At 40.1% G+C, this 25,043-nt stretch overlaps 1 pseudogene; it reads right to left on the bottom strand.

Moving 5' to 3' along the window:
* On the bottom strand, window positions 1,970-21,652 carry LOC109239325 (annotated as a pseudogene).

Here is a 25,043-nt window from a genome sequence, read left to right as displayed (position 1 = left end):
GAGAAAGCTCTTAAGTTTTGGCGCACTAAAACATTTATTACTGCTGAAGCTGATTCAGGAAATCATAATTGTATATGGTGTAAAGCCTTCAAAGTTGATCTTCAACCCAATAAAAATATTAGTATATGCAAAAGAAAAGTGCTAAGATCAAATTTTCACATAGTCTGCGCAACATAGCTTATTTGAGACTCTTAACTCAAGGTGATTCGTGCTCAAACATTACTGCAGGTAACATTATTTCTGGTGTTAACTAGTTTTTACATTCTACCTGTGCATGTTGTGCGTGTGTGTGTGTATTACTTTGAGCACAATATATATACCTATTTATCTCATCTGCTCCAACTTATTTTGTAGTTGGACTGGTGACAAGGCCTTGAAAGAGCTACAAGAAGCCAATATGACGAAGCAGTGCTTTCCCATTTTACAAGAATGTGCCGTGAAGGTAAATTCTTGTTGATGCCGGTCTGTTTTAGTCTTAAAATAATGGTAATGGTTGTTAAGTCCCACATTGGTTGAGAGAATGGGTTGTGACCCCCTTTTTTGGTGTTGGGCAATCCTCCCTTGAGAACTAGCTTTTGAAGTTGAGTTAGGCCTAAGATCAAATTTTCACATGGTTTCAAATCTAAGACACATCGATCCCTGTTGTTCTGATTCTCAAGTTCGGGTCCATGTGTCATGGTATCCACACTCCAATTGTTCTGTTCGGTGCGTTCTGGGGTGCTAATTCCCACATTTGTTGAGGGAATAGGTTGTGGCATCATTATATGATATTTGCACAATCCTCCGCCCATGACCTACCTTTTAGGGTTGAGTTAGGCCCAAGGTCCATTTCTTTCACAGTGGAGATATGAGGACAAGTATAAGTATTTATATAATTGCACTTGCTCTCACCCTAATCTCTTATCATTTTTTCCCTGAAGGCTATTAAAGCTGCTTCTGAAGCTGAGCCACAAACAGCTCATTTGAGTGGCATGGCAGCAGCTGTATTAGAGGGTACTGCATCTTATTTCTGATTCTAAATGTTAAACTTATCTTTTAAAGGAACCTTATGTATATTGACAATTATGAGTATCATTCAGGACTATTCACCTCACTTCGTTACTTCTTCTCGGGAAACGGTCTTCATGTGTGTGATTATCAGCTAGCTTTACAACGATATGTCAAGAAAAGTCCTCGTAAGTATTGATATATGTGTGAAAGATGCTGCTTACTGTTCCTGTCTTCAGGCACACTAGGTCTCCGATTTTATCTTATTAAACTAAATTGCATAGATCATTTAACTTATTTTGCTGACAAAAATAATCAAAAATATTTACAGATATTTGTTATGAATTGTAACAAGTGTATGTATAGACACAAAAGTATTAATGCAGAATTGGCACAACATGTGTTTAAAAGTATTAAGTTGATTGTTATAATATCAACCTACCATTATTCTTTACTTTGCCATCATAGCTTGTTAGTTTGAAAGTCTTGGTCCTTGGTAATAATATCAGATTGTTATAATGTTGTGTATTATTTGTTGAGATGAATAAGTTGGATTAATAAAAGAAAAACGTAAATAGTTAAAATGCTTGAGTATTCTTAGACCGGGTTCTCTTGAAGGGTAGTAACTTTATTTATCCTTTTTTGTAGGTGGAGTAGATCAAGAAATGGATGATGAAGATGATGAAGAACTAGACCTTACTTGAGATGAATTTTGAATTGTTATCGATGAATGTTCTAGGAATCTTTTGTTATCAATATTTTTTGAAACTTATTTACACTCTAGAAATGTACTAAACTTATGCACTCATGAGGTAGAACATTTGCTTTATGGATATTATTTGCTTGATGGATAATTTTGTATTATTAATAGTTTTATTCTATGATGTATTTAAATTTTTGTGTTATTATAATTTATTATATGTATAAATATTTATTTATAACAGGTGCTATATTTTGGTTTTAACTGAACTGATACAATAGCCTACCAGAACCGTTGCAATATGACACAAATGGCGTTCCAGTAAGCAATGTAAACCGTTGCCATAGGTCCCATAAACTGTTCCAAAATGATCTACAAACCGTTCCAAATACAAATCTAACCGTTGCGATAGCTTAAAGAAACCGTTGCTATATCCAACATAACCGTAGCAATAGCTCATACAAGTGTTTCTTTGAATAATATGGCAACGGTTAAAACCGTTGCATAAACAATATAGTAACGGTTTAAAACCGTAACAATTGAAAAAAATAACCGTTCCAACAGAGAAAGGGAAAACCATTGCGATAGACGTATCTATTGTCACGGCGATGCAAACCGTTGCAAGAACCGTTCCAATAGACCTATGGGTACGCCGGCTGATGTGACGGTTTGTAAACCGTTCCAGAATCCCTACGGCAACGGTTTAGTAGTCTATGGGATTGCCATAGGCTAATTTTCCAGTAGTGCTCCTCTAAAATCAACTCCTGAAGCCCATCAACATTGGGTACACATACCCGACCCTGCGTCCTCAATATCCCGTTCTAACCAATGGTTACATCTCTAGCATCACCATGCATAACCTTGTCCTGGAGGACAAGCAAATGAGGGTCATCATACTGACGCTCTCTGATACGATCAAATAACGAAGACCGAAAAATCACACAAGCTAGAATCCGACTGGGCTATGAAAGATCCAATCTCACAAACTAACTGGCTAAGGCCTGAACATCCATCACCATGGGCCTCTACGCTGCTGGTAGATAAGCCAAACTCCCCAAACTCTCCACCCGACGACTCAAAGCATCGGCCTCCACATTGGCCTTGCTCGGGTGATACAAGATAGTGAGATCATAGCCCTTCAGCAGCTCTAATCACCTCCTCTGGCACAAATTAATGTCCTTCTTCTTGAACAAATGCTGCAACTCCGGTGATCAGTATAAATCTCACAAGGAACACCATACAAATAATGACGCCAGATCTTCAAGGCGTGAACAATAGCAGCTAACTCGAGATCATGGATAAGATAATTATTCTCATGTACTTTCAACTGTTTGGACGCGTAGGCAATCACCCTACCATCCTGCATTAATACCGTTCCGCACTTTCGTCCACTGGAATGGAGCACCCTTCTGGGTTAGCCTGGTCATAGGTGCTGTAATGGGATGAAAATCCCTCAACAAATCGACGGTAATAACCCGCCAAGCCAAGAAAACTACGGATCTCTGTAGCTGAGGATGGTCTGGGCCAACTCTGCACTGCTTCCACTTTCTTCGGATCCACCTTTATCCCCTCACTAGATACCACGTGACCTAAGAACGCCATAGAATCCAACCAAACTCACATTTCGAGAACTTGGCATATAACTTCTTTTCTCTCAAAGTTTGAAGCACTGTCCTCAGGTGCTGCTCATGATCTTCCCGACTCCGGGAGTATACTAGAATGTCATCAATAAAGACAATGACGAATGAGTCAAGATATGGCCGAAACACACTGTGCATCAAATACATGAAGGTTGTTGGGGCATTGGTCAGCCCAAATGACATAACAAGGAACTCGTAATGACCATACCGAGTCCTAAAAGCAGTCTTCGGGATATCCGGCTCCCGAATCTTCAACTGATGGTAACCTGAACCCAAGTCAATCTTAGAAAACACTTGTGCACCCTGTAACTGGTTAAACAAATCATCAATATGAGGCAAAGGATACCAGTTCTTCACTGTAACTTGTTCAACTGGCGATAATCAATGCACATACGCATAGAACCATCCTTTTTCTTTACAAACAAGACAGGAGCACCCCAAGGTGATACACTGGGCCGAATAAAACCCTTATCAAGCAATTCCTGTACCTAATCCTCCAACTCCTTCAACTCAGGAGGAGCCATACGGTAAGGAGGAATAGAAATGGGCTGAGTGCCCGACAACAAATCAATGCCAAAATCAATATCTCTATCGGGCGGCATGCTCGGAAAATCAGCTGGAAACACATAAGAAAAATCCCGTACTACTGGGACTGAATCAACTGTAGGGGGTATCAATACTAACATCTCTCACATAGGCTAGATACGCGTCACACCCCTTATCAACCATTCGTTGAGCCTTAAGGAAAGAAATAACTCTACTGGGAGTGTGATCTAAAGTACCCCTCCACTCCCGCTCGGCATATACAATTTCCCCCCTCTCAGACTGAACACAAGGCATCCCAAAACCTAGAATCTCATGAAATCACAAGCTATGGAAAAGTCCATAGTGTTCTAACTCCAGAATGTCAAATCAAAAGTAAATACAGGAAGTCTAAAGCTAAAGGGAAGAATAGAGAGGGAATCCTGGATCCGCAGACGCGGCAGATATACCTCGAAGTCTCTGATATCGATTGCCTCACTGATAGAACGGCTGAGCAGCAGAACCTGGATCTGCACACGAAAAACATGTGCAGGAAAGGGCATGAGTACACCACAGCGGTACCCAGTAAGTGCCAAGCCTTACGTCGGTCGGGTAGTGACGAGGAAGGTCAGTGCCCTGGTTATATATATATATATAACAAGATAAGCAGTATGAAATGAATCAGTATGATTAAATTACTAACAATCGATAAAGGATAAAGCACAGAAGGAATATAACTCAGTACACGGAGATAGCAACAGGGGGATCTACGAGGTTATCGTCCCGAAGTCCCAAACGTAAATTTGCGGGGGCATTCTTAAACTTCTCTATTATATTACTTGTATTTTGGCTAGTTTCGTGTTTTGTTTTCCTTTTTCCGCAAATTGTTAGGCTTACCTAGTCGTAGGGACTAGGTGCCGTCATGACAGTTCATGAAGGGAGAACTTGGGTCGTGACAAGTTGGTATCAGAGCTCTAGGTTCATAGGAGTCATCATGAATCACAAGCCGGTTTATTAGAATCTCGCGGATCGGTACGGAGACGTCTGTACTTATCTATAAGAGGCTATGTAACTGTTAGGAAAAATTTCACTTCATTTGATTCCTTGTCCTGCGAAATTATTGACTTAGAAATTCTAAACTTATGTCTTCTATTCTCTCAAGATGGTGAGGACACGTGCTACCGGAGATGACCAGGCACCCGCGCCCTCTGCTGGAGCCGTCAGAGGTCGGGTCCGGGGTAGAGGCCGAGAACGCGCATGTGGTGTAGCTAGAGCACCCATGCGAGCTGCCACCAGTAGCTCCAGCCGGAGCCCAGGCACCTGATACGCCTACTGCTACTACTACTCCAGCACTTCAGGAGACATTAGCACAGTTCCTAAGCATGTTCGGTACATTGGTTCAGGCGGGATTGATTCAGGTTGTACCAACTACTTCATAGACCCAGACTCCTGCCGCCCCCACTCCAGAGCAGCGAGTTCACCTTGGTCAGGTTCCAGGTGTCTGGCGACATAGCCTGTTGTCCCATTTCAGCAGGTGGTAAGGGTCGCTTGCTGAGAAGAGGACAGGTGGGTCTAGGAGAGAGAGGACAGACGAGGTCAGGAGAGAGAGTACAAGGAGGCGAGGAGACCTCATAGACCGGAGAGATCCATTGGTCCTTATTTTGGAGGCAGGGTACGGCATGGTAGAGGTTTTATGGGTCAGCCAGTTCAGTTTGCATTTGAGTCTTCGCACAGTGTTTCAGGTGTTCAGGGGTCCTAGAGTACCCGTACCGCACAGTTCCCACAGCCACGTCGGCAGTGAGGTTGTTTTAAGTGTGGCGATACATGCCATATGGTGAGGGAATGCCCTAGATTAGGGAGGGGTGCACCTCCACAGACTTCTCAGCCACAGCACGCTCCGCAGAGTTCCCAGGCTATGATTTCAGCACTAGTTGCTACCCCACCTGCAAGCCAGCTAGAGGTAGAGGTTGCCCTAGAGGGGGAGGCCAGGCCAGATATTATGCCTTTCATGCCCGTACTGAGGTTGTCGCCTCCGATTCTGTCATCACAGGTATTGTCCTGGTTTGTCATAAAGATGCATCGGTTTTATTCGATCCAGGCTCCACTTATTCTTATGTGTCCTCTTATTTTGCCCCGTATTTGGGCGTATCTCGGGATTCATTGAGTTCCCCTATTTATGTTTCTACTCCTATGGGAGATTTTCTTGTTGTGGACCGCGTTTATCGGTCGTGTTTGGTTACTCTTAGTGGTTTTGAGACCAGAGTCGATTTATTATTGGTCAGCATGGTAGATTTTGATGTTATCTTGGGCATGGACTGCTTATCGCCCCATTATGCTATTCTTGATTGTCACGCCAAAACCGTGACGCTGGCTATGCCAGGTGTACCGCGAGAACGGATCTACCGAAATACCGATCTGTAGTCCCAAAGTAAATATCCAGTACAGGGGAGTCTACCGGGTGCTGACCCGTAGTCCCAATTATAAATGTGCAGGGGGATCTACCGGAATACCGATCTGTAGTCCCAAAGTAAATATCCAGTACAGGGGAATCTACCGGGTGCCCGTAGTCCCAAATATAAATGTGAAAGGGGATCTACCGGAATACCGATCCGTAGTCCCAAAGTAAACATGCAAGGGGGATCTACCGGAATACCGATCCGTAGTCCCAAAGTAAACACACAACAGTCTCAAGAAAGAATCTACAGTTCTATCCAAGTTCATACCAAGAAAAGCAGAGATTTCTATTCTAAACATGCTGCACAGATTTCAAGTAGACAGTTTAAGCAGATAGTACAGTTAAGTCACTTAAGCATGCTTTCCTAAGCTAAACCATAGGCTTTAAATACTAGTAGTGCTCAACAAAAAGGGAAACACAGAGATTTACTTAAATGAAAACGGGGTTTTTCAGCAATTAGCACGTGTACACACTTGTCACCTCACGTACACGGCACTCATATAACAACAATACCAAAATCCTAAGGGGAGTTCCCCAACACAAGGTTAGGCAAGACAGTTACCTCAAACCAGCTCAATCAACTCGAAATCACGTTCTTGCCATGAGTACCCGACTCCAAATGGCCCAAATCTATTCAAATTAATTGCATAATGTAAATATAACTTCAAGTAACTAATTTAACTAATTAATTCGAAGCTAACACGCGAAATTAAAAAAATCGCCCAAAAAGTCCCCCGATCCCACGTCTCGAAATGGGATAAAATTTACAAATTCAGAACCCCCGATCACTCACGAACACACTCGAACAAAAATCACCAAAATCCGACGTCAAAGTCTCACTCAAACATGGATTTTTCAATTGGGGAACCTTTCTCCCATTTTCGAACTTCTACCCCCAATTTCCTTAATTAGAAGAGGAAAACAACAATAGATTATAGTTCTAGGATCAAAATCAAGATAGAAATCGTTACCTAATGTTTCTCCTTCAAAAACCCTCGAGAAATCGCCCTCAACCGAGCTCCAAATTGTTTTTCCAAGTTACGAGTTCAAACCCTCATTTTTTCCCCTTTTCTACCCAGCGATTTTCGCACCTGCGAAGGCCTACCGTACGTACGGTCCTGCTTCTACAACCTTTTGTCCTCACCTGCGACTTTTCATTAAACGACCATAAGTCGCACCTGCGATCCTATACTCGCAGATACGGTCCGCTTCTACGGTTCTTGGGCCGCATCTGCAACCAACTCTACTTGGGCCTCAGACCGCACCTGAGATCCTCATACCGCTTTTGCGGTGCCGCACCTGCGGTCCTACACACGCAGGTGCGGTTATGACAGGTTCAGCAACTCAGATTTTGCTTAAGTCCAAATTCCAATCTGTTAAGCATCCAAAACTCGCCCGAGGCCCCCGGGACCTCAACCAAACAGACCAGGCAATCCTAAAGCATCATACGGACTCATTCCATCCCTCAAATCACATCAAACAACGCTAAAATCACGAATCACCCTCCAATCCAAACCTAAAGAACTTGAAACTTCAAGAAACCTACAACCGATGCCGAAACCAACCAAACCAAGTCCGATTGACCCCGAAACTTGCACACAAGTCACATTCAACCCTACGGAGCTATTCCAACTCTCGGAATCGGATTCCGACCCTGATATCAAAATTTCACTATTGAACCAGAAACTTCAAAAATTCAACTTTCGGCATTTCAAGCCTTAATAAGCTACGGACCTCCAAAACACAATCCGAACACGCCCCTAAGCCCGAAATCACCCAATGGAGCTAACACAACCGACCGAATTCCATTCTGAGGCCGTCTTCATACTACTCCGACTACGGTCCAAATTCTAAAGCTTAAGCTCTCATTGAGAGACCAAGTGTCCCAAAACACTCAGAAATTCAAAACGAATCCTCCCGGCAACTCACAATAGCAGAAACAAACACGGGGAAAGCAATTAATAGGAATCGGGGCGTTAATTCTTAAAACGACCGGCCGGGTCGTTACAAAATCCCTTTATAATATGTTTCATATTAGTAATGACATCTCCAAAATCCCTCAAGATACTTCTATTAATTGCATTTGGAAGATAAGGTTGCTAAATAAGATAAAGTAAATTTGAGTTCTATGCCAAGTAAAACTACCCACTAAGTATCTCTTAAGTAAGAGATCAATTTAGCTAGCTGAAATGAACCATACATCGATCCGAATATACCCTTCAAATTATTTTTCACTAAAGCAGCACATAATAGCCACATATCCAAAAAAAAAAAGAAAAGAGACAGACATTAGAATTCTAAACCTTATAAGAAATATGCAAGAGAAGAAATTAAACCAAATAACTTATAAATCAAACATCATATGATGTTAAAAAATAATCCAACCTTCTATGTGAATAAAGAACACCTGAATCAAATATGTGAGTAAAAGTAAACTTGCAAAAACTTACAGTGTGACCTATTTTATACAACCAATCAGCCGTACTCCAACCACAAATATAACCAAATAACTTCTACATAATCCAATACAACATTTTCTTAATCCTTAAGCCCTTTGTAAAGTAATTTTTCTTTTCCATGGCAGAGATAAATCCAATTGTGCAACTAAATGTGGCAAACATAAACAGCCTTTTCGATTTGATTGTCGCATCAAATGCACATATGCAAGAAAAGGAGAAATACTCGGTCACTGCAAAGTTTTTACCAATAACTTAAACCAACTATGTGTGCTTAAACAAAGCATTGTTCTTTTGAAATTATCGGAGCCCATCTGGTTAAAGTGAACCCAGCACAACTAAACCCTTAGGCAATAACTCCAATATAATGTAGACACGTAAAAGATTATAATTAACATTTTCCCAAAATAGCACAAGCTAGAAAACCAGGATTCTTTAAAATGGGAGTGCAACTATCCCTGAAACCCATGTGAGGTACCCAAAAAACATATACATAACTTTCTTAAGTTGAAATTAGACACGAACAGAAAGTAAAAGCAATAAACTAAGGCCACACCCATAGTAATATCAATTCGTAATTTATAGTTAAAAAGATTGTAACGGCCCGATCGGTCGTTTTGAGCCCTAGCGCATCGTTCAGCAATCTGAGGCCATGAGCAGCTTCATTTCAGGTGTCATGACTTGTACTTGTGGTCGGAATTGAATTTCGGGAAATTCGGAGTTGATTCGGAAAGAGAATTCTCATTTCATAAGCTTTAAGTTGTAAGAATTAGCTAAGATCGGATTTTTGAGTAAACGACCTTGGAATCGGGATCTGAAGGTTCCACCAGGTTCGTATGATGATTTCGGACTTGGGCGTATGCCCGGTCCGGGTTTTGGATAACCCGGAAGCGTTTTGACGCCTATTGTGGAAGTTAGCATTTTAGAAGAAATTTCATAAGTTTGGCTTGAAGTACATTTTAGTGTTATCGATGTCCGTTTGGAATTCCGAGTCAGTGAATAGCTCCGTATGGTGATTCTGGAGTTGGGAGCGCGATTGAAAGTGAATTCGGAGGTCCGTAGGTCATTTTGGAGTCATTTGGCTAAAGATAGGATTTGAAGGTTTTTGAGGAGTTTGACCGGAAGTGGACTTTTTGACATCGGGGTCGGAATCCGATTCCGGAAGTTGGAGTAGGTTCGTAATGTCGAATATGACTTGTGTGCAAAATTTGAGGTCAATCAGACGTGATTTGACGGGTTTTGACATCGAATGTAGAAGTTTAAAATTTCAAAGTTCATTAAGCTTGGATTGGAGTGCGATTCATGGTTCTAGCGTTGTTTGATGTGATTTGAGGCTTTGAGCAAGTCCGTGTTATGTTTTTAGACTTGTACGAGTGTTTGGTTTGGAGCCCCGGGGGCTCGGGTGAGATGCGGGATAGCTTCGGAGTGATTTGCTAAGAAATAAGATTGCTGGTACTGGTATGATCGCATTTGCGAAGCATTGGTCGCAAATGCGACCTCGCATTTGCGAGTTTCCGTTCGCATTTGCGAGCCTAGGCTTCCAGGGGAAAGTTTGCATTTGCGAACGTGGGATCGATTTTGCGAGGCTGTCACCTTCGCAATTGCGAAGGATATTGTCGCAAATGCGACCAGGACAGGGTGGGCTAGGCTTCGCATTTGCGATGCAATTGTCGCAAATGCGACATCGCAATTGCGAGCCTGGAGTCGCAAATATGACTTCTGCGTCTGGAGCTGTGGCTTTTTATTCCGAGACGTAGCCCATTTCCCTCATTTCCCACTTGGCCTTAGGCGATTTTTGAGAGAATTTGAGGAGGGATTCCATCATCATCAAAGAGGTAAGTAATTTCTACACATCATAAGTTAAATACATAGATTATGGGTAGATTAACATGTGAAAATTTAGGAAAATTAAGAGTTTTAGATGAAAAACCTAGAATTTGGTATAAACAAGATTTGACCACGAAAATTGTTAGGGAATGAAGTAAAAATCATATATTCTTGATCCTTAGGTTATGGGTAACAATTTTCTTCAAAAATTTCCAGAATCCGGGCACGTGGGCCTGGGAATGAATATTAGGAACCTTGCATTTAAAGTTGGGAAATTGGTTTAACAATTAGAATATGAACTTTTGAGCATGTATTGACTAGTTCCTACCCTATTTGAATAGTTTTGGAGTGTTCGGCTCCGAATGTGGAGGTTTGGGCGTGTTCTTGAATCGGAATATAGGCTTCGGAGCAAGGTGAGTCTCCTTTCTAACCTTGTAAGAGGGAATTGTCCCGATAGGTGAATTAATTGGATATTTGCTCCTATTTGTGGAGGCTACGTACACACGAGGTGACGAGAGTCCGTGCGTAGCTACTATTATGCTATTGTCCGGGTAGTTAGGACCCAAAAGCATGCTATACTTGAATTATCTGTGAACCTATCGATAGCTTGAATTGCTTAAAATCACATCGAAATAGTAAATGAATTCCTAAACAGATAAAACATCATTTTTCTTAAATGGTTAAAAGAGGATTTGTTTTCATTGGATAATTACTCCGTGTGGACTTCTTGATTGACTGTCTGTGTGTTTAATTTTGGAACGGGCTGAACGCCTCGGCAGATTAAATAGATGCATCTATAGTTCGCGCCGTTCGAACCTCGACAGTGCACAGTTTATTTTCTGTTGGAGCGGGTCGTACGCCTCGTCATGATTTGCGCATGCTTGTATTGCCGCCTTGAACTTATTGAAGTTGTTATTGCCTCTTCATGGATTGAGAATATTTCGATAAATAATGAAAAGGAATTTTGGGACACTTCCTATAAAAGAAATAATTTTTTATTTGTTTCCCCCTATTGGAAAATCATGTTTATAAGAGTCCACGATTTAATAAATTATTGACATTATTATTGGACCACTAGTAAATGTCGAAGTCGACCATCTCGTCTCTACTTCTTCGAGATTAGACGGGATACTCATTGAGTACACGTTGCTTTCGTACTCATACTACACTTCTGTGCATTTTTGTTGCACAGGTATATGTAACTCTAGTGGCCTAATGGGCGTAGCAGCACGGATGATTTGGGGATTAGGTGAGTTGCATTATTCGAGGCAGCCCGCAGCTAGTATAGTCCCTTCCAGTATATTGTATTTACTTTCTGTCCACTGTATTCTGGACGGATGTTGTATTATATTATTTCTTAGAAATTGCTCATGCACTTGTGACACCGGGTTCTGGGATGGTTTTGAAATATTTTGTATTAATTGCTTATTATTTAATTTGAATTGAAGCAGTTGTCTCTTTACTTATGAAATTAGAAGGAAAATCTGGGTTTTCAAAACTGTCTAAATTGGAATCTAATTAAGTATTTTAGTTGGCTTGCCTGACAGCAGTGTCCGGCTCCATCACGACCCTCAGTGGATTTTGGGTCGTGACAACATGGCATCAGAGCACTAGGTTCCTAGGGTCTCACGAGTCATGAGCAAGTCTAGTAGAGTCTCGTGGATCGGTACGGAGACGTCTGTACTTATCCTCGGGAGGCTGCAGGACTGTTAGGAGTACTTCCCTTCTTGATTCCTTATCGTGCGATTTGATCCTTGGAGGCGTATGCCTTTAAATCATTCCTACTCAATCTTATGTGACGCGAACCGCTTGTTATAAATTGAAATTGAAGAAATGTAATGGTACTACAGATGTGATATGGGATGTTTCTTTCGGTATAGCTGACCGGATTATTATCGTCGCTTTGTAGAAGTATACTTTATTGTTTCAGCCCAGTAGCGGTACTTTTGAGGGCTCTGAGGCTAGGCACAAGTTGCCATGATGCTATAAACTATTGGTCCGCAGTATTGATATGATGGTAGGACATTTGCCTACGTGTCGGGGCAGTGAATGACTTAAAGGGAGGTTTACCCAGTGCATAATCTAGAGAATCAGTATTTTATTCCTGACAGGGGAAAGGCAATCGGGCTAAGAATGTTCAGATTTGGGTTAATGGAGTAGCGAGGCTGGGTGTTTTCAAGTGTGGTGTAATCTTCATCTGCGACGTGGTATTGCCGTCCTCAATTGTATGTGTTAAGTTCGCCGGTGTTATGGTCTTCTGCAATTCGCCTTTTGGGGCAAGCTATGGTGAAGTAGTATTGAAAATGCGGTTGTCAGATATCCCAGGGTGCGGTAGTTAAGGATTCAATTGGTGTTTCTAATGTCGGCGGCTCGAGAAAGATGATCTTCAGAAAGGTTTAAAGTTAGTAGCGATGGTGGGTACAAGTGCTACGAAGATAGATTTTGTTTAAGGCAACAACTGAGCAGCAAAGGATAAGGATAGACCTACGGGAAGTGTCAGGCGGTGGCTAAAAATTTCTAGAAGACCGAGTATAAGGGGCCAAGGGTCGAGTAGTCGATTAAAGGGATGAGTTCCGCCAAAGTGGGAGAGTGGCGGAGTTGCATATGGGCATTGTGGTAGGGTGACTATGCACCTTAATAAGAGTTTAGAGAGATTTGGGGAAATTTTAGTGATTGGTGATTTGGGCCTACGAATTAATTTGAAGTATGGGATATTATGCGGCAGGAGATTTGATATAACGGGAAGGAGCTGCTTGAATGAAGAAGGATGCAATATAACTTTGAATTGGAAGAATGTTGCCGCACATTTGATTGACGTCTACGAGGGGCGAATGGACTTGTGCAGCTGGAGAGTAAGCTTGGACTCAGGATGGGTTATTGATGTCGTAGTGATTGTACCCCGTGTAGCAGCGCTGGAAGATGTTGGGAAGTGATTTCTATAGGTGGGTTATTCCTGTGAGAAGGTTAGCGGTCACGTGGTTGGCGAGGCTTCTGCGAAGAATTCTATTGGTTATACAGCAAAGGGATCGGTCGTGCAAATGTGGTTGATGATTCAGAGTATAAAAATGGGGTTTTACAGTAAAATTCCGAGAATTTTGGTGGTTGATTGCGCAAGGTTACGTCAATAAGAGATAAAGAGTCCTGGTGAATGCCAGAGTTGTGTAATAACGGCTTCAAGCTAAGTGGGAGAGTCCCACCGCCTATGATTGGGTTGCATGGTTAACTACTTGCGAGGTTTCTGGTTATTACCATATTGATGGGTTACTCCAGCTACGGGAAAAGAACATAAGTGGTAATTTGAGCAAAGGAATTGTTAAGGGTGTGCTATGGTTGGCCTTATTGGCTCATGTTCAGATTCGGAAGGGATTCAGGATTCGTTCTTTGTATAGATGCGGGTTCCAAGGGAAGTGATTCGGCCGGGTTCTTCGCCGAGAGGGTATTCATGTGATAGAAGATTCATGGAGTTTATTAAATTCGGGGCGAAGTTAGAGCGGGTGGCTCTCAGCAACGGTCATAGTGAGCTCAAAAGTTAAAGTGCGATGCCTAATGATTTCGAGCCTATAGGTACGGTTAAGCATCAAGCTTGATAGCAGCCTAAGAGAAGAGGTACATAATGTTCTATGATGTTTTGACTTGCGATGTAGAAATTGGGAGGTATGAAATGGTTCGTGGGATTTGAGACAGCATGGTCTCGTGATTCAGGGTCACTCGGGATGAGTGTGGATGGAGTGTGTTAAGTGTACAATGGGGTTATCATTGTTTCTATGGCAATCAAGGACAAATTGGAAGAAGAGGGATTGGTTAGCCATAGTCGAATTGGCATGTTGCTGGTAATGATCAGTTTTTTTAGCGCGATCAAGTTATGCAAGTGAATTGTGACGGTGTGTGCGAGGCTTGACGGCCGTCGTAGTTAGTGTTATTCAGAAGGTATTCTACCGTTGTGGCCTGTTATGTTGAGGTGGACCCCGAAAGGGCTATGGTGGTTTAGACCACTACTTAGAGATTTACATATTCTACGGTCATGAGAATTCACCTGTGTGTTGCTATGGTCCTCCTGAAGTGAGTTAAGTGTAAAGTTTTATATGATGAAGTGTTAATCTAATAGTGGTTCCGAAGCTGTGATGAAAAACGAGTTCTATTGTATATCGGCATGTTGGGTGCAGTGAGTGGTATGGAACTTGAAGTGAAGATCAAGGTAGCAGTTCAGTGTTGACAAGGATGTCACGAGCTCGGATGAGCAGGAAAGAAGTTTCGATGTTTAAGGTAAGTTGGTTTTGTCATCAGCGTCACCTGAGATCGGTGTTTTGTAAAAAGGGCTTTGCATCCTGGTTAACGATTCTTGATCGCTTTTCAGCGTTAGTGCGGCCGGTGGTTTGGAGGTACGACCTAGTTAATTGTTATGGTAAGTTGTGGGAGTCTGTCCCACATGAAGATTGTATAAGTGTGGCAGGTAGTCACATGATTGATTAAAGACTTAAACAAAGTATGAAGGTTGTGATAATATCATTTATTTGAGAATATATGCCTGGAGGGCACTCAGTCTATTGAGTCATGGACTGCGGATGATTTCTCCGAGTATGATGGATGTTCTTATGTGTTATGAGCGGAAGAAGAGTTATTATGGACCTTTTAAAGGTAATTAGCCTAGTTCAGTGCGATCAGAATCGGCTTGAGGTCGGTGGATGGATTCAAATGTGAATATGGTCTCTATATCAGGCCAGACGTGTTCAATTCAGTAATGCGCTCCTTATGGAGGAGTAGACAGGGTGTTATTTTATTGTCAGATATTTCATGTAGTGATACGTTGCGCCGTGTAAGTTGGGGAGCAGCTTGAGAAATTGCTTATGTGTTGGGGATCCGCGTAGAGATGACGTTATATGAGCAGGATGGCTTTTGAGATTTTAAATTATATATCGCACCTCAGTTGTGCTTGAGTTTTGTGGCTTCTGTCGCTATATGTCTCCCCAAAGATGGAATTATGCACTTAGTGTGCCTATGACCAATATTCGGTATATTATTCAAATGAGCAATCTAGCTCGGTGCGTATCTCCTTATGTGAGTTTTATGGGTGGATCGGGTGGCACACCGCCATGGTTATGTTGTTCGGATCGGGTTGTGCGCCGCAACAGTGTGAAGCTGAGTACAGTTCCCCGTATCTGTTTTTATGTGTTTTGTTTCCTATTTTATGAGGGAAGCTTATATTAGATGTGTGCCCGCGTCGCATGTATGATTCGCAAGCGGGCTGTTTATTTAATTAAGTCGACCGCGTCGCATGTATGATTCGCAAGCGGTGTAGTTGAATTTCCTTCTCAAAATTTGCTTTCCTTTATATCTTGTTCGATATGGTAGCCCATTGGCACATGGTAGCATCATATGGGACTTTTGGTCATGTCGGGGTGTCTTATTGCCTGAGCAGTTCGTACTGGATGAGACGAGATCATTGAATTCGAGATCAGTGCAATCTGAGTATATGAAGTATATCAAGGAGCTAAGACCATTGTTTGGTTCAGAATGAGGTGATAGTTCTTGCCAGGAGTAGAGACCCAATGAATTGTTGTTTCGGCAGTGGTTAAGAATTTATACACATCTCATCCGTCGTGTCGGTATTGTAAGAGTTAGGACAAGACCTATGTATGTCATGCGGTGTAATGGGAGCATCAAATTCGTGGAATTCCGACTAAATTGGTCAGAGAATGTTATTGTGGTCCTATGAGTAAAATGGTGCACAGTGTGAATTCAGCTAAGGTATACAGTCACGTCATGGTGCTGCGTGTAGATGTTGATATGGTGAGTGTATGTTGGAAACAGGCCTAGCATGGAATTCCGGATGTTGGAATTGGACTTAAAGGCTTATTTGCTTGAATAAAAGGAAATATCTTCAGAATTGATCGAGCTAAGGTGCTCAACTGAGTTATGGTAGCACGGGAAGGTGCACGAGGTGTTAAACAGTGATTTCAGACTACTTCAGTGTAGTTCTCAGCACATTCGAGGACGAACGTATGTTTAAGTGGGAGAGAATGTAACGACCCGACCGGTCGTTTTGAGCCCTAGCGCGTCGTTCAGTAGTCTGAGGCCATGAGCAGCTTCATTTCAGGTGTTATGACTTGTACGCGTGGTCAGAATTGAAATTCGGGAAATTCGGAGTTGATTCGGAAAGAGAATTCTCATTTCAGAAGCTTTAAGTTGTAAGAATTAGCAAAGATTGGATTTTTGATTAAACGACCTCGGAATCTGGATCTGAAGGTTCCAGCAGGTTCGTATGATGATTTCGGACTTGGGATTGTGCCCGGTCCATAACCCGGAAGCGTTTTGACGCCTATTATGGAAGTTAGCATTTTAGAAGAAATTTTATAAGTTTGGCTTGAAGTGCATTTCAGTGTTATCGATGTCCGTTTGGACTTCCGAGTCTGTGAATAGCTCCGTATGGTGATTCTGGAGTTGGGAGCGCGATCAGAAGTGAATTCGGAGGTCCGTAGGTCATTTTGGAGTCATTTGGCTAAAGATAGGATTTCAAGGTTTTTGAGGAGTTTGACCGGAAGTGGACTTTTTGACATCGGGGTCGGAATCCGATTTCAGAAGTTGGAGTAGGTCCGTAATGTCGAATATGACTTGTGTGCAAAATTTGAGGTCAATCGGACGTGATTTGACGGGTTTCGGCATCGAATGTAGAAGTTTGAAATTTCAAAGTTCATTAAGCTTGTATTGGAGTGCGATTCATGGTTCTAGCGTTGTTTGATGTGATTTGAGGCTTTGAGCAAGTCCGTGTTATGTTTTTAGGCTTATACGAGTGTTTGGTTTGGAGCCCCGGGGGCTCGGGGGAGATTCGGGATAGCTTTGGAGTGATTTGCTAAGAAATAGGATTGCTGGTACTGGTATGATCGCATTTGTGAAGCATTGGTCGCAAATGCGACCTCGCATTTGCGAGTTTCCGTTCGCATTTGCGAGCCTGGGCTTCCAGGGGAAAGTTCGCATTTGCGAACGAGGGATCCATTTTGCAAGGCTGTCACCTTCGCAATTGCGAAGGATATTGTCGCAAATGCGACCAGGACAGGGTGGGCTAGGCTTCGCATTTGCGATGCAATTGTCGCAAATGCGACATCGCAATTGCGAGCCTGGAGTCGCAAATGCGACTTCGCGTCTGGAGCTGTGGCTTTTTATTCCGAGACTTAGCTCATTTCCCTCATTTCCCACTTGGCCTTAGGCGATTTTTGAGAGAATTTGAGGAGGGATTCTATCATCATCAAAAAGGTAAGTAATTTCTACACATCATAAGTTAAATACATAGATTATGGGTAGATTAACATGTGAAAATTTAGGAAAATCAAGGGTTTTTGATGAAAAACCTAGAATTTGGTATAAACGAGATTTGACCACGAAAATTGTTAGGGAATGAAGTAAAAATCATATATTCTTGATCCTTAGGTTATGGGTAACAATTTTCTTCAAAAATTTCCGGAATCCGGGCGCGTGGGCCCGGGAATGAATATTAGGAACCTTGCATTTAAAGTTGGGAAATTGGTTTAATAATTAGAATATGAACTTTTGAGCATGTATTGACTAGTTCCTACCCTATTTGAATAGTTTTGGAGTGTTCGGCTCCGAATGTGGAGGTTTGAGCGCGTTCTTGAATCGGAATATAGGCTTCGGAGCAAGGTGAGTCTCCTTTATAACCTTGTAAGAGTGAATTGTCCCCATAGGTGAATTAATTGGATATTTGCTCCTATTTGTGTGGGCTACGTACACACGAGGTGACGAGAGTCCGTGCGTAGCTACTATTATGCTATTGTCCGGGTAGTTAGGACCCAAAAGCATGCTATACTTGAATTATCTGTGAACCTATCGATAGCTTGAATTGCTTAAAATCACATCGAATTAGTAAATGAATTCCTAAACAGATAAAACTTTATTTTTCTTAAATGGTTAAAAGAGGATTTGTTTTCATTGGATAATTACTCCGTGTGGACTTCTTGATTGACTGTCTGTGTATTTAATTTTGGAACGGGCCAAACGCCTCGGCAGATTAAATAGATGCATCTATGGTTCTCGCCGTTCGACCCTCGACAGTGCACAGTTTATTTTCTGTTAGAGCGGGCCGTACGCCTCGACTAGTAAGTGTCGAAGTCGACCATCTCATCTCTACTTCTTCGAGATTAGACGGGATACTCATTAAGTCTACGTTGTTTTACTCATACTACACTTCTGTGCATTTTTGTTGCACAGGTATATGTAACTCTAGTGGCCTAATGGGCGTAGCAGCACAGATGATTTGGGGATTAGGTGAGTTGCATTATTCGAGGCGGCCCACAGCTAGTATAGTCCCTTCCAGTATATTGTATTTACTTTCTGTCGACTGTATTCCGGACGGATGTTGTATTATATTATTTCTTAGAAATTGTTCATGCACTTGTGACACCGGGTTCTGGGATGGTTTTGAAATATTTTGTATTAATTGCTTATTATTTAATTTGAATTGAAGCAGTTGTCTCTTTACTTATGAAATTAGAAGGAAAATCTGGGTTTTCAAAATTATCTAAATTGGAATCTAATTAAGTATTTTAGTTGGCTTGCCTGACAGCAGTGTCCGGCGCCATTACGACCCTTAGTGGATTTTGGGTCGTGACAAAGATATAGTTAAAATGAGTTTACGAACTCACCTTCTTCGTGTGAACAACTGAAAAAGGTGATAGTGATTGTTGGTGATCGTCCATTGAGTTATCAGAAACCTATTACAAAAGAGGAAGATCACAACAATTAAAAGAAAACTAAATTACAAGATTATCTTAAAAACAATAAATTTTTGCACCTGCTCTTTACCAAACAATTTCCCATTTGAGCCAATAGTAATACCCAAAGACTGTAGATATGCACCTATACCCAACTTTACTTTATCCTCTAATTTTGCTTCCATATTCTTTGTTGCTTCAAATATTTTTTCCCCCATCGCTTTTATTTCTTCTTTTGCTTCAAATAACTTTTTCTCCTTCGCTTCTATTTCTTCTTTTGCTTCAGACAATTTTTCTTCCATGTCGATTCTTATAGCAGAGGTAGCTTTTTCAACTTCTATCTCAACCCTTCTATCAAATTCTCTTTGCTCGGCCTGGGATCTTTTATATGCAGGGCCATAAACAAACCTTGGAGCTGCTCTTTTTCCTAGAGTTCGAACATTTCCATGAGTGTCCGGTCCCATAATTTGTGCATACACATTATTTGGAGCACTTTCAGGGACATTTAACTCAGGATACAACTTAGCAAGTTCATCCTTTTCTTTCTTTTGGAAAGAAGAGGTAAAAAGGAAAAGGTAAAACAATAAAAAGTTAATAAAATTTATATTCGAAAGAAAGTAATTTTATATTCATAAAGAATGAGAATTTACCATAGTTTCATCAGCTATCTCATTTACTGGTTGTTTATTCTTTCTCCTATGTGTTTCTTTGAACACCTCGATACGACTTGGTTTTACACCATTCTTCTTTGTCATCTATTTAAATAGTAAAAAAGGTGTTGCAAATATATTTAAGAAAATAAGTATTGATATATAAAGTTTATAGTAAACATGGCATACATTATATATAATTTGAGAATGACTTTTTCTTCCTGATGTGTGTGGCATAGTCAACTTCCTTCGACTTTCTTTGTTCCACTCGCTTTTTTCCTAGAAAAGTTACACATAATTTTATATATTAGAGATAATTCATGGGGAAATAATTTTTAAAAGAAAAAAGATAAAAAGTAAGAAGAATGACAGAGGAAAAGCATAAAAATATTTAAAGGAAAAAGTATGACCCGCATACGGAATGCGTTAAAAGCATGTGCTAAGAGCGAGAGAGGAAGATGCTTGATGCATGGAGAATACCTTTGCTTCATTAGAGCTCCAATAATGAACTAATGCACGCCACTGGTCTTCTTCTACCCTATCTGAAAGTTTAGCTAAGCGCTCAATATCGTTATTGTATGGCTCATAACCGATCAGTTTTGCTTCATGCTTCCATTCTTTCCATTTAGATCCAACCGATATCATACGTCTCATATCCTCAGTTGCATCAGTATTTTCCTGCAAACATCAACATATAATACATGTATAAAAGCATAATATCAATAAGCATCTTAGTATATAATATTTTTCTTTATTTTTCTAATCACCTTAATATGAGACCATATCCTATCGTTGTACAGTTTAGGCACAAACCTCCAATCTTTATGATTTAAGGGAGCTAAAATTTCATTTCGTGCTATGACACCAAGTTTTGAACTCAATCTAGCTGCATCAGACCCAATAGCTTGGCTAAGATCATTGAACTCAACATGTAAAATGCCACCATCTTTTCCCCATCCTGAGTGCATCATAGTAGGACCCCTAGGTCGCTTAGATCGCTCTTCACTAGCACTGGAGTCTGCAATAACCAAATATAAAAAAGAGGCTGCTTATGAAAAAGTGTACAAATACACAAAGTGTAACTATTCCAGAAAATAAGATATTATACAGAATAAGTACCTAGGGAATTTTCTATTTCATGTGAATTATTTCTTTATTTACCAGATCGGATAGCTTGTCCTTCATTTTGTGACCAGTTTTGAGGTGGTTGGGGCATCGCCGCACCTCCCATTTGTTCTTTTTGTTGCTCCGAAAAATCAGGCAGAAGCATTTCTTGACTGAAATTTCTCTGTCTTTTTCTTGCCATCACAACAAAGTTGCTCAAAAACTATTAGTTCCTGCAAAATTGAATTTTTTTCTGCTATCCAAAAGTATAAAATAATATCAAACTAACAAGCCAAACAAAAAGACACATGCACATATGAGATTTAAACAACTAAAAAGCATAGTAAGAAATTTCCAACTCGATGATCTATATATGTTCAATAACTTTCCTTACTAAAATAGGGACAAAAATAATAAAAGTAACTAAGATGTGTCGTTTTCTTCATCATATTTCTCATTAGTTTCCAAAGTAAGTGGGTCAATTTTTATTCCTGGCACACCTTCTCTAAGCCATTCAATGTCCTCTTCATTTTCAAATATAGTATCATCCAGCTGTTGTTCGGGCCATAATTCCATGGGATATTCCATTTGCTCATTTGTTGGTTTGGTTTCACCTAAATTATAAAAACCTCTTGGTTTAATTTCAACTACAATCTGTCATTCTTTTATCATTGGATGATGGACATAAAACACTTGTTGAGCTTGAGAAGCAAAGATGAAAGGTTCATTTGACGGGTGCTGCCTTTTGTAGAGTAGATGAGAAAAATTAACAAGAGTAAATCCATAATCATCTTTCACAATAAGCCCCTTGTTATTGTCCACCCATTCGCATCTAAATAGAATAAACTTGAGGTTTGCGGTATAATATAACTCAATTATGTTAGTGAGAATTCCATAAAAGGTGACTTCTGCTAATATGGGATTTCTGTCTCTTGCGCTTGCATAGCTCTGATTGGCAGCCTTTACCATAACTCCACTATTTTGTGTTTTTAGCTTTGCATCACGAGACTTTGTTAGGTATCTAACTCCATTACTTATATATCCGTTCATCCTTTTTTCTCGCTTTGATGGACCAATTGCTAGATTTTGAATTTCTTCTGGTATTTGCTCACCAGCCATATGTATCTTCTCAACCTATCAATTATAAATAAGCAAGAACTAATTAAAAAATGATATTGTATATAGTGTGTGTGTGTGTAAAAGCATTTTAGCTGGTTCACAATTACATGTTTTCTAAACCATATGTGAAACTTTTCATTGTGAATCCGATCCACATCATGTCTCGATAGACGAGGATTTTGCTTCTTGATTTCTTTTATATGCTCACTGCAAAAGTAAAACACATAAAAACTTAATAAAAGAAACTATAAATATTTTAACTTAATAATTAATTATAAAGCAGAATATTGTTGATACTTACTCGCGGTATGGAGTTGTGGTAGTAGAATTAAATAAAACATATCTATATGCTTGGGCATGGGTAATGTCATCAAGCGTGAACCTGTCAATTTTAGTTGACTGACGACCCTCTTGATTTGGAATCTCATTATACAAACCATAATTTGTTAAAGGCCGATTAAACTTTGTCTCCACATCATGTAGATATCTTGAGCAAATTGTCATGCACTCTTCTATCCAATATCCCTCTGCAATTGAACCTTCTGGATGGTTTCTACTCCTCACATAATTTTTAAGAGTAAGCAAGTACCTAAAATAATAAATAATATTATAGTTCAATATAATAATTCATAAGTACTATAAATAAGAATAACAAAATGGTACCTTTCAAATGCCCACATTGAACGGTATTGTGGAGGTCCACCAATCTTTGCTTCTTCAGCTAAATGGATGACTAGATGCTCCATGATATCAAAAAAAAAGATGGAGGAAATATTCTCTCCAAATGACAAAGAGTTATTGCAACTCGATCTTGGAGCTTTTCTAATTCACTTATATTCATAACTGTTGAACAAATGCCCCTAAAAAGTTACTTAATTCGATCATTGGCTTAAGGACATTCATTGGAAGGAGACCTCGCAAAGCAATAGGAAGGAGTTGTTGCATTAAAATATGGCAGTCATGACTCTTCAATCCATGCACAGTGCGTTGCTTAATATCAACACAACGTGATATATTTGAAGCATATCCATCTGGTACTTTCACATCTCTTAAAACTTATAAGAGCATATCTTTTTGTGCATTGCTCAAAGTGAAACATGCCGGAGGTAGATATTATTGCCATTAGCTCTTTTTATAGGGTGCAACGCCTTTCGAATCCGCATCTCTTGTAAATCCAAACGAGAATTCAGATTGTCTTTTCCTTTCCCGTCAACATTTAGTAATGTCCAGAATATATTTTCAAATACATTCTTTTCAATATGCATTGTGTCAAGATTATGGAGAATCATATTGTCTTTCCAGTAGTCTAACTCAAAAAATATGCTCTTTTTCTTCCATAAATATTGCAACATGGCATCATCAACATGATTAAAATTCTTCCATTTTCTTTTCTAGGATTTGGTCAATGGATGTTTTCCGAATTTATTTTTAATGCCTTTCAATTTCTTAAGAATTTCAATACCTGACAAACATTTAGGTGCTACCTCTAACTCCTTAAAAACATCAAATAAAATTTTATCTTTTCGAAACTTGTGACCATGGGGTAACCATCGCATGTGCGACATGAAACAATATTTTTGCGCATAATTCAATCTCAGATATTTAGTCTTGGTCAGACAACATGGACAACCATTTCTAGTTTTCACACCATATCCTGATAAGCTACCTAGTGCTGGAAAATCACTTATTGTCCAAAGCAATGAAACACACATTTAAAACATATGATTCTTTGATGCATCATAAGTGTCAACACCAACCCACAATTCTTTTAACTCATCAATTAACGGTCGAAGATAGACATCAATATCATTGCCCGGTGCATGAGGGCCATCAATAATAATCATTGATAATATCATATATGGTTGCTTCATGCACAACCATGGTGGCAAGTTATATGGAACCAAGACAACTGGCCATGTGCTATGTGAGATAGACATAGACTTGAATGGATTAAATCCATCTGAAGCCAATCCAAGTCTAACATTTCGAGGATCTTGAGAAAAATCTTGATGCGATTCATCAAATTTTCTCCAAGCAATACTATCAGCAGGATGCCGCATTACCCCGTCTTTAGTGCGACCTTCCACATGCCATCTCATATCAGTAGATGTTTTAGATGACATAAATAATCTTTGAAGCCTCGGTATCAATGGAAAGTATCTAAGCACTTTTGCTGGAATTTTTGAGGTTTCCAAACTACCAGATTCACCTACAAATTGTTTGTATCTTGGAGCTTCGTAAAACATACAATTAGTTCGATCTTTTATCTCACTCCAATAGATCATACAATCATTTGGACATGCATGTATTTTTTTGTATTTGAGTCCTAAATCTTTAATAACTTTTTTTGCATCATTAAAGGACTTAGGTAATATTTCACCTTCAGGAAACACATCTTTTAACAACTCTAACAGGATGAAAAATGAATTGTTACTCCACTCATTGAGATACTTTAAATGTAATAGACAAACAAGAAAGACAGAAGTGAATATTTGCTTCCGGGATATAATTCACGCTCAGCTTCTTTCAATAAGTTAAAAAACATCTCTATTTTCTTATCAAATCCCACATTATGTTGATTTGACCCACCAAAACTATCACCATGAGTGTCCATATGTCACGATCCGAATTTCTCACCCTCGGGAGTCGTGATGCCACCCACTCGTGAAAACTAGGCAAGCCGAATGTTACATATTTTATTACCATTTTTCCCTAACCTTTTAACTATTTCAATTAACAGGCGATTAACAGCGAAATAACAATAATAATAAAAGAAATGCGGAAGACGGAATTCTAATAATATAACTAAATACTAGTACAAATCCAAAGTACAACTCTACCCAGAATTTGGTGTCACAAT

Source organism: Nicotiana attenuata, chromosome 1 (assembly GCF_001879085.1).
Source record: "Nicotiana attenuata strain UT chromosome 1, NIATTr2, whole genome shotgun sequence".
In the NCBI taxonomy this organism is placed as follows: domain Eukaryota; kingdom Viridiplantae; phylum Streptophyta; class Magnoliopsida; order Solanales; family Solanaceae; genus Nicotiana; species Nicotiana attenuata.
Note: the sequence above shows the minus strand (reverse complement) of the source record. Positions and strands in the feature narration are given on the sequence as shown.